The sequence below is a fragment of the Oncorhynchus keta genome, chromosome 17 (assembly GCF_023373465.1).
Source record: "Oncorhynchus keta strain PuntledgeMale-10-30-2019 chromosome 17, Oket_V2, whole genome shotgun sequence".
In the NCBI taxonomy this organism is placed as follows: Eukaryota; Metazoa; Chordata; class Actinopteri; order Salmoniformes; family Salmonidae; genus Oncorhynchus; species Oncorhynchus keta.
Genome location: NC_068437.1, coordinates 49,610,196 through 49,620,859, shown reverse-complemented (window position 1 = coordinate 49,620,859; position 10,664 = coordinate 49,610,196). Strand labels below are relative to the sequence as shown.

Sequence of the window (10,664 nt, the reverse complement as noted above, 5' to 3'; positions counted from 1 at the left end):
GCTCGTCCGGGATTTGAACCCGGGACCTCTCGCACCCAAAGCGAGAATCATACCCCTAGACCAACGAGCCTTGTTGAAAGAAAGGTAAACACAGACTATAAGTTCTGCTCCCATCTGCCCTGTCACTGATGTCAGACGTGTTTGAAATCTGAGGCGTGTCCTTAGTGAAACTTTGTTACTTTACTCACCTCTACTGGTGATGATGTATACTGCATCATCACTATAGTAAAGTTCTGACCTGTAGAAAACATTACATTTGTCAGTTATACGAGGCCATATATCATATTATGTATTGTATATATTTCCTCCGATGTATAACTCAATAATATATTGTACAAGGCATATTTAACACAAAAGAGCTGAAATATCCAGTAGAACTATAACCATACCTTAACATATTCCGGAACACTTTACTTGACCCCTTTGTCATAGGTCATAAGGGCTACATAACATTGTCAAAACCAGTACATTACTGACTGAACTGTATCACAGAATCCCAGACCATAGAGTCCTGACGTCACTCTAGGCGATGGTCCGTCTGGTCAACATGTTGAGTGTATTCCACTTCCCCAACATTAAGCTATCTTCTCTGAAAAACAACTCAGTCTTTGGAGTCCAGCTCTGCTTCATTGTAACAACTGCTGTTTACTGTTAAAATAGATGTATATAATTTGATTGATTGATGTCATCAGTTCCCCTTAATCATTTTACCATATTCCTCTAAAGCTCACGGCTCTGTTTGCCATCAGCATGGTCGACCTGGTGAAACACCTCGGAGCCTCTGCCGGTATATTAGTGGTGAGAATCTCTAGTGTCTGTCGTTTTCTTTGGGTTGTTTTCTTGTGTGTAGTAGAGACAGAGCTGTTAGACTGGTACGGTTGTATGCTATGACTGTAAAGAACTGCCGTCTGTTTGCAGGTGGTGTAACGGGGTGCGTACTGGCGGAAGAGAAGTCAGGCGCAGGAGAGCGAAAACTGATTTACAACGCTGTCGTTTAATAAACATAAAAACCACCGTAAACAGAACGATCAATGAATGGGTCAAACAAAACCCGGTATCCACCAGCATAACGTGCACAAGCACTACAAGAAACAATTCCGGACAAGGACATGGGGGAACAGAGGGGTAAATACACAACATGGAATTGATGGAATTGAACCCAGTTGTGAGGGAAGACAAGACAAAACCAATGGAAAATGAAAGGATGGATCGGCGATGGCTAGAAGGCCGGTGACGTCGACCGCCGAACGCCGCCGGAACTAGTAGACGGACCGACTTCGGCGGAAGTCGTGACAGGTGGTTTATTATGTATTTGCTGTGCTTGGGGTCTGGTCGTTCAAAGGCACTATCATAGCACCTGCTAGTAACCTGAGGTATGAAGAAAATATGATATCTCAGAAATCACAGCTTTTAATCGAGCATCAACAATAAACTACCTCTTTCCTATAAACAACCTATTTCCTGCCTACATGTATTATCTATTTCGTACAGCACTACCGCTGACCCCAGAATCATGACAATGATTGTAAACAAAACTCTACGATGTGGTTCTCATGAACAGCTTGGTTACTGGTCAAACAACTTTGATGACTTTGCAATGAGTATGACTCAACTTAAGTTACCATAAAATCTAAATGAACAAACAAATGATGTACAAAACATTAGGAACACCTTCCTACTATTCAGTTGCACCACCTTTTGCCATCAGAACAGTTCGTCAAGGTATCGAAAGCGTTCCACGGGGATGCTGGCCCATGTTGACTCCAATGCTTCCCACAGTTGTGTCAAATTAAATCAAATGTATTTATAAAGTAATTTTTACATCAGCAGATGTCACAAGGTGCTTACACAGAAACCTAACATAAATCTTCAGAGAGCAAACAATGCAGATGTAGAAGCATGGTGTCCAGGAAAAAGTCCCTAGAAAGGCAGGAACCTAGATAGAAACCTAGAGAGGAACCAGGCTATGAGGGGTGGCCAGTCCTCTTCTGGCTGTGCCAGGTGGAGATTATAAACCTAGAGAGGAACAGGCTATGAGGGGTGGCCAGTCCTCTTCAGGCTGTGCCAGGTGGAGATTATAAACCTAAAGAGGAACCAGGCTATGAGGGGTGGCCAGTCCTCTTCTGGCTGTGCCAGGTGGAAATTATAAACCTAGAGAGGAACCAGGCTATGAGGGGTGGCCAGTCCTCTTCTGGCTGTGCCGGGTGGAGATGTCACGAACCGGCTCAAAGCCCGTAACAAAGGGAGACAACGTGGAGATAAGGAGTAACAAAATATATATTTATTAACTAAAGCAACTAAGAAAAATATACAATGGTGTGTCTAATCAGTAATCAGTAGTGTAAGTGAGTGTTTTGCATGCATGAATGTGATAATACAGGGTGTTGAAAGGTGGGAAAGCAAACAAACAAAAGGCCACCAAGAACCACAACAGACTCTACAAAGGTGTCTGCATGGAGAGAGTCTCCTCCATAAATGTGGAAGAGGTCTATTTATCCTGGGAGACACCGGGCCCAGGTGTTTCCCATGTAGCTGACGACCCTCCCAACTCCGCCCACCGGCATCCTAATAAGGAAACAAGAACAAAGAGAGAATACGGCAGACAGAATGGGAGGGTCGTCACAGAGATAAGAGTACGTGTCCATTAAGGCCAAATCGTTCCTCAAGATGTTCAAACGTCCAAAGATGACCAGCACGGCCAAATAATCATCACTGTGGTTGTACAGGGTGTAACAGGTCAGCACTCAAAGGTCAAGACAGCAGGTGCTGTAGAGAGAGGGAGAGAGAAAGAGAGGGTGGAAAACAGCAGGTCTGGGACAAGGTAGCATGTCTGGTGAACAGGTCAGGGTTCCATAGCCGCAGGCAGAACAGTTGAAACTGGAGCAGCAGCACGACAAGGTAGCATGTCTGGTGAAAAGGTCAGGGTTCCATAGCCACAGGAAGTTGGCTGGATGTCCTTTGGGTGGTGGACCATTCTTAATACACAAGGAACATTTCAAAAGCGTAAAAAACTCAGCAGCATTGCAGTTCTTGACACACTCAAACCGGTGCTCCTGGCACGTACTACCAGACCCCGTTCAAACCGGTGCTCCTGGCACGTACTACCATACCCCGTTCAAACCGGTGCTCCTGGCACGTACTACCAGACCCCGTTCAAACCGGTGCTCCTGGCACGTACTACCAGACCCTGTTCAAACCGGTGCTCCTGGCACGTACTACCAGACCCCGTTCAAACCGGTGCTCCTGGCACGTACTACCAGACCCCGTTCAAACCGGTGCTCCTGGCACGTACTACCAGACCCCGTTCAAACCGGTGCTCCTGGCACGTACTACCAGACCCCGTTCAAACCGGTGCTCCTGGCACGTACTACCATACCCCGTTCAAACCGGTGCTCCTGGCACGTACTACCATACCCCGTTCAAACCGGTGCTCCTGGCACGTACTACCAGACCCCGTTCAAACCGGTGCTCCTGGCACGTACTACCAGACCCCGTTCAAACCGGTGCTCCTGGCACGTACTACCAGACCCCGTTCAAACCGGTGCTCCTGGCACGTACTACCAGACCCCGTTCAAACCGGTGCTCCTGGCACGTACTACCAGACCCCGTTCAAACCGGTGCTCCTGGCACGTACTACCAGACCCCGTTCAAAGGCACTTCCGTCTTTTGTCTTGCCCATTCACACTCTGAATCCTAATGTTCCTAATGTTTTGTACACTCAGTCTATATGGTACTTTAGTACTTTTTGTCAACCTTGCATTACTGGTATTGATGGGATTTATAGTAATGGCTTTCTGCTTTCAAGTTTCCTGTATTTTCAGTCTGCTCTGGTTCTATATATAACATCATGATGATGAACAACTGGAGTGTCTTTCTGGATGTATATGCCAGATACAATTTGCTATAACAATTACTTTGGTTATTCTAATCTATTCTATCATGTGAGCATTTGAAGAAATGGATGACTGACAGATAGGTGATGCTTGTATTTGGTTTATGTTCCCAAATCCAGGTGGTCCAAGCTCTACTTCATAGCCTGGTGGTTGACCTCCTCTGTCATGTGGGTCAACCTGTTTATAGCTCTGATCCTGGAGGTAGGGTCAGTAAACTGTTTGTTTATATGTTTATTTTACAGTGTGATAACACCTGTTTTTTATTTAACAGTCTTAAAATTGCCATATATATATTTTTAACGTTTTTAATCAAACTTTCACATTACTTATCATCTGAATCCAGAACTTCATCTACAAGTGGTACAGAAACTATGGATGCTCAAATCGTGATACGGTGAGGACAGACTTGGACATTACCATCCAGCTGATGTTCAGGTAGGACCAGAAACACCAGTGGTTTTAGAACAGGCTTTAGCTTTGGCTTTTATTTTGGCTTTGTGTTTTTGGGTCTGCCCTGAACAGGCTTTAGCTTTGGCTTTTATTTTGGCTTTGTGTTTTTGGGTCTGACCTGAACAGGTTTTAGCTTTGGCTTTGTGTTTTTGGGTCTGCCCTCAACAGGTTTTAGCTTTGGCTTTGTGTTTCTGGGTCTGCCCTGAACAGGTTTTAGCTTTGGCTTTGTGTTTTTGGGTCTGCTCTGAACAGGTTTTAGCTTTGGCTTTGTGTTTTTGGGTCTGCTCTGAACAGGTTTTAGCTTTGGCTTTGTGTTTTTGGGTCTGCCCTGAACAGGATTTAGCTTTGGCTTTGTGTTTTTGGGTCTGCTCTGAACAGGTTTTAGTTTTGGCTTTGTGTTTTTGGGTCTGACCTGAACAGGCTTTTATTTTTGGCTTTGTGTTTTTGGGTCTGACCTGAACAGGTTTTAGATTTGGCTTTGTGTTTTTGGGTCTGCTCTGAACAGGCTTTTATTTTTGGCTTTGTGTTTTTGGGTCTGCCCTGAACAGGCTTTTACTTTTGGCTTTGTGTTTTTGGGTCTGACCTGAACAGGTTTTTATTTTTGGCTTTGTGTTTTTGGGTCTGCCCTCAACAGGTTTTTATTTTGGCTTTGTGTTTTTGGGTCTGCCCTCAACATGTTTTTATTTTGGCTTTGTGTTTTTGGGTCTGACCTGAACAGGTTTTTATTTTTGGCTTTGTGTTTTTGGGTCTGCCCTCAACAGGTTTTTATTTTGGCTTTGTGTTTTTGGGTCTGCCCTCAACATGTTTTTATTTTGGCTTTGTGTTTTTGGGTCTGACCTGAACAGGTTTTTATTTTGGCTTTGTGTTTTTGGGTCTGCCCTCAACAGGTTTTAGCTTTGGCTTTGTGTTTCTGGGTCTGCCCTGAACAGGATTTAGCTTTGGCTTTGTGTTTTTGGGTCTGCCCTGAACAGGATTTAGCTTTGGCTTTGTGTTTTTGGGTCTGCCATGAACAGGCTTTTATTTTGGCTTTGTGTTTTTGGGTCTGACCTGAACAGGTTTTAGATTTGGCTTTGTGTTTTTGGGTCTGCCCTGAACAGGCTTTTATTTTTGGCTTTGTGTTTTTGGGTCTGACCTGAACAGGTTTTAGATTTGGCTTTGTGTTTTTGGGTCTGCCCTGAACAGGCTTTTATTTTGGCTTTGTGTTTTTGGGTCTGACCTGAACAGGTTTTTATTTTGGCTTTGTGTTTTTGGGTCTGCCCTCAACAGGTTTTTATTTTGGCTTTGTGTTTTTGGGTCTGACCTGAACAGGTTTTAGCTTTGGCTTTGTGTTTTTGGGTCTGCCCTCAACATGTTTTAGCTTTGGCTTTGTGTTTTTGGGTCTGACCTGAACAGGTTTTTATTTTGGCTTTGTGTTTTTGGGTCTGCCCTCAACAGGTTTTTATTTTGGCTTTGTGTTTTTGGGTCTGACCTGAACAGGTTTTAGCTTTGGCTTTGTGTTTTTGGGTCTGCCCTCAACAGGTTTTAGCTTTGGCTTTGTGTTTTTGGGTCTGACCTGAACAGGTTTTAGCTTTGGCTTTGTGTTTTTGGGTCTGACCTGAACAGGTTTTAGCTTTGGCTTTGTGTTTTTGGGTCTGCCCTGAACAGGTTTTAGCTTTGGCTTTGTGTTTTTGGGTCTGCCCTCAACAGGTTTTAGCTTTGGCTTTGTGTTTTTGGGTCTGACCTGAACAGGTTTTAGCTTTGGCTTTGTGTTTTTGGGTCTGCCCTCAACAGGTTTTAGCTTTGGCTTTGTGTTTTTGGGTCTGACCTGAACAGGTTTTAGCTTTGGCTTTGTGTTTTTGGGTCTGACCTGAACAGGTTTTTATTTTGGCTTTGTGTTTTTGGGTCTGCCCTCAACAGGTTTTAGCTTTGGCTTTGTGTTTTTGGGTCTGACCTGAACAGGTTTTAGCTTTGGCTTTGTGTTTTTGGGTCTGACCTGAACAGGTTTTAGTTTTGGCTTTGTGTTTTTGGGTCTGCCCTCAACAGGTTTTTATTTTGGCTTTGTGTTTTTGGGTCTGACCTGAACATGTTTTATTTTGGCTTTGTGTTTTTGGGTCTGCCCTCAACAGGTTTTAGCTTTGGCTTTTTTTCTATTATCCAATTATTTTTGCCTTGGCATTCATGACATTGTAGGTGGGCTATGCTATGGCTTTGCTCTGTGTTTTGGTCCTGCCATTAGGGTTAATGAATTGAGTTGATGATTGGCCGCAGTATGCCCTAGGCCTTTTGGCAGACCGGAGCTATCTCAGCAGCAACTGCACTTGATTACATTCTGCCCCTGAACAGGCAGTTAACCCACTGTTAACCGTCATTGAAAATAAGAATTTGTTCTTAACTGACTTGCCTAGTTAAATAAAGGTCAAATTAAAAATGTACAATTCTGTCAACACACAGGAAGTGTGCTCCTGACATTATGTGATATGGAACTCTCTGTGCTGTTGCCAAGTTTATCTTTATAGATATGAAAGGAATATATATATATGCCATTTAGCTGACGCTTTTATCCAAAGCGACTTACAGTCATGTGTGCATACATTCTACGTATGGGTGGTCCTGGGAATCGAACCCACTACCCTGGTGTTACAAGCGCCATGCTCTACCAACTGAGCCACAGAAGGACCACTCACAAGGAATAGACTTTTTCATACAGGTTATATATACTAGGCCGGGTTACTGTAAAACACTTTTTGACAACTGCTGTCTGCTGATGTTAAAAGGGCTTTATAAATACATTTGATTGATTGATTCACATACTGTACCCTATAATGTTTGCCTTTGTGTTTTGACTCCTGGTTTTTCAGACAACAGATAGCAGAGCCTACTGAAGAGAAAGTTGTCACAAAACTGCATGCCCACCCACACCTTCAACACCTAACTATGTCCATGTCACTGGATCAAATATAGATATTGGGTGTAATGGAAGCAGGATCCCGGTTATTGCTTTAATTGCGGTTATGTGAATGAACTTTTGCATTGTTACCTGAGTGGATCAAAAGACTCTACTGCTTCTATTACTGACTCTGAAACACAATATTGACCGATATAATGTCACCTGTTGAGTGCTTTAAGTTATACATTCTGCATAAAGGGTTATAATAAACTCCTGATAATTCAATCATGGACACAAAGATTTTCTTAGTGCAGTCCGAGGAGTTCAATAAATAGACAGGCACCATCTGAATGTTGAAGATAGCTGATGACATGGTGTGTGGGGGTGCTACTCTCTCTTTGTAAAAACATACCGACTTGTGTCTCAACTTTCAGATGAGTGTTGTGTTTCTGGCTAGCTCTACCTTTCGTTTGTGCAGCTCTCTCTAGAAATACAGTGGGCACAAACAGGCATTAAAACAGCTTGTTTCTCCCACTAACTTGACATTGTAAACAAACCAAAAAAATACTTTAAACTAAGTAAGGAATTTGCTAATCAGCCACAAATACATTCTAAAATATCGCCTCCCCCAGAATTCTTGCTGCTGTACTGGGAAGGGCACACTAGTTACTGTTTATTCATTACTGGTGTGGTAGCTTCACTTTCACTATGACTCTTTTACTAGTTACTGTGTATTCATTACTGGTGAGGCAGTATTGCTTCCACTATGACTCTTTCACTACTTACTGTGTATTCATTACTGGCGAGGTAGTGTCATCTGTCCTGCACTATACTCCTTCTGAGTGTCACCTGTCCTGCACTATACCCCTTCTGAGTGACACCTGTCCTGCACTATACCCCTTCTGAGTGACACCTGTCCTGCACTATACCCCTTCTGAGTGACACCTGTCCTGCACTATACCCCTTCTGAGTGACACCTGTCCTGCACTATACCCCTTCTGAGTGACACCTGTCCTGCACTATACCCCTTCTGAGTGACACCTGTCCTGCACTATACCCCTTCTGAGTGACACCTGTCCTACACTATACCCCTTCTGAGTGACACCTGTCCTGCACTATACCCCTTCTGAGTGACACCTGTCCTGCACTATACCCCTTCTGAGTGACACCTGTCCTGCACTATACCCCTTCTGAGTGACACCTGTCCTACACTATACCCCTTCTGAGTGACACCTGTCCTGCACTATACCCCTTCTGAGTGACACCTGTCCTGCACTATACCCCTTCTGAGTGACACCTGTCCTGCACTATACCCCTTCTGAGTGACACCTGTCCTGCACTATACCCCTTCTGAGTGATGCCTGTCCTGCACTGTACCCCTTCTGAGTGATGCCTGTCCTGCACTATACCCCTTCTGAGTGACACCTGTCCTGCACTATACCCCTTCTGAGTGACACCTGTCCTGCACTATACCCCTTCTGAGTGATGCCTGTCCTGCACTGTACCCCTTCTGAGTGATGCCTGTCCTGCACTATACCCCTTCTGAGTGACACCTGTCCTGCACTATACCCCTTCTGAGTGACACCTGTCCTGCACTATACCCCTTCTGAGTGACACCTGTCCTGCACTATACCCCTTCTGAGTGACACCTGTCCTGCACTATACCCCTTCTGAGTGACACCTGTCCTGCACTATACCCCTTCTGAGTGACACCTGTCCTGCACTATACCCCTTCTGAGTGACACCTGTCCTGCACTATACCCCTTCTGAGTGACACCTGTCCTGCACTATACCCCTTCTGAGTGACACCTGTCCTGCACTATACCCCTTCTGAGTGACACCTGTCCTGCACTATACCCCTTCTGAGTGACACCTGTCCTGCACTATACCCCTTCTGAGTGACACCTGTCCTGCACTGTACCCCTTCTGAGTGACACCTGTCCTGCACTATACCCCTTCTGAGTGACACCTGTCCTGCACTATACCCCTTCTGAGTGATGCCTGTCCTGCACTATACCCCTTCTGAGTGATGCCTGTCCTGCATTGTTTTGCCCTGCCTCTGACCCCAGTTCCAGAGCATTGTCTGGATTCCCTCTGGCCTGGTCTGGCCTCTCCATACCTTTAGGTCCCCTCTTTACCTGTTCTACTCTCAACTCAGTCCTGCAGCCAGTCACTCAGTCAGTCAGTTAGTTACTAGCCTTGACTCTGACCCCACAGGAGCTGACCATAGTCCCCGGAGGCTGACCTGGTCTGACCCTCTCCCCCACAGCAAAGTCCTGCTAAGGCTTTTATACCTTCTCTATCCCCTCTCTACCTGTCCTTCTGCAGTCATCAAGACACCTGCCTCTACCCTGCACCTGAACCCAGCTCCATACCTGTAGGTCCCCTGTCGACCTCTCCACCTGTCCTGTCCTGCTCTGCCCCTGAACCCACCTCCATACCTGTAGGTCCCTTGTCTACCTCTCTACCTGTCTTGTCCTGCTCTGCCTCTGAACCCAGCTCCATACCTATAGGTCCCTTGTCTACTTGTCCTGCTCTGCCTCTGAACCCAGCTCCATACCTATTGGTCCCTTGTCTACTTGTCCTGCTCTGCCCCTGAACCCACCTCCATACCTATAGGTCCCTTGTCTACTTGTCCTGCTCTGCCCCTGAACCCACCTCCATACCTATAGGTCCCTTGTCTACTTGTCCTGCTCTGCCTCTGAACCCAGCTCCATACCTGTAGGTCCCCTGTCTACCTCTCTACCTGTCCTGTCCTGCTCTGCCCCTGAACCCAGCTCCATACCTATAGGTCCCTTGTCTACTTGTCCTGCTCTGCCTCTGAACCCAGCTCCATACCTATAGGTCCCTTGTCTACTTGTCCTGCTCTGCCTCTGAACCCAGCTCCATACCTATAGGTCCCTTGTCTACTTGTCCTGCTCTGCCTCTGAACCCAGCTCCATACCTATAGGTCCCTTGTCTACTTGTCCTGCTCTGCCCCTGAACCCACCTCCATACCTATAGGTCCCTTGTCTACTTGTCCTGCTCTGCCCCTGAACCCACCTCCATACCTATAGGTCCCTTGTCTACTTGTCCTGCTCTGCCTCTGAACCCAGCTCCATACCTATAGGTCCCTTGTCTACTTGTCCTGCGCTGCCTCTGAACCCACCTCCATACCTATAGGTCCCTTGTCTACTTGTCCTGCGCTGCCTCTGAACCCACCTCCATACCTATAGGTCCCTTGTCTACTTGTCCTGCGCTGCCTCTGAACCCACCTCCATACCTATAGGTCCCTTGTCTACTTGTCCTGCTCTGCCCCTGAACCCAGCTCCATACCTATAGGTCCCTTGTCTACTTGTCCTGCTCTGCCTCTGAACCCAGCTCCATACCTATAGGTCCCTTGTCTACTTGTCCTGCTCTGCCTCTGAACCCAGCTCCATACCTATAGGTCCCTTGTCTACTTGTCCTGCTCTGCC

The 10,664-nt window shown here is 45.9% G+C and overlaps 1 non-coding gene across 1 annotated transcript; it reads right to left on the bottom strand.

Moving 5' to 3' along the window:
• On the bottom strand, positions 1–70 carry trnap-ugg (transfer RNA proline (anticodon UGG)). Its single transcript has one exon. It is a non-coding gene; the product is annotated as a tRNA-Pro (tRNA).
• Positions 71–10,664: the final 10,594 nt, after the last annotated feature.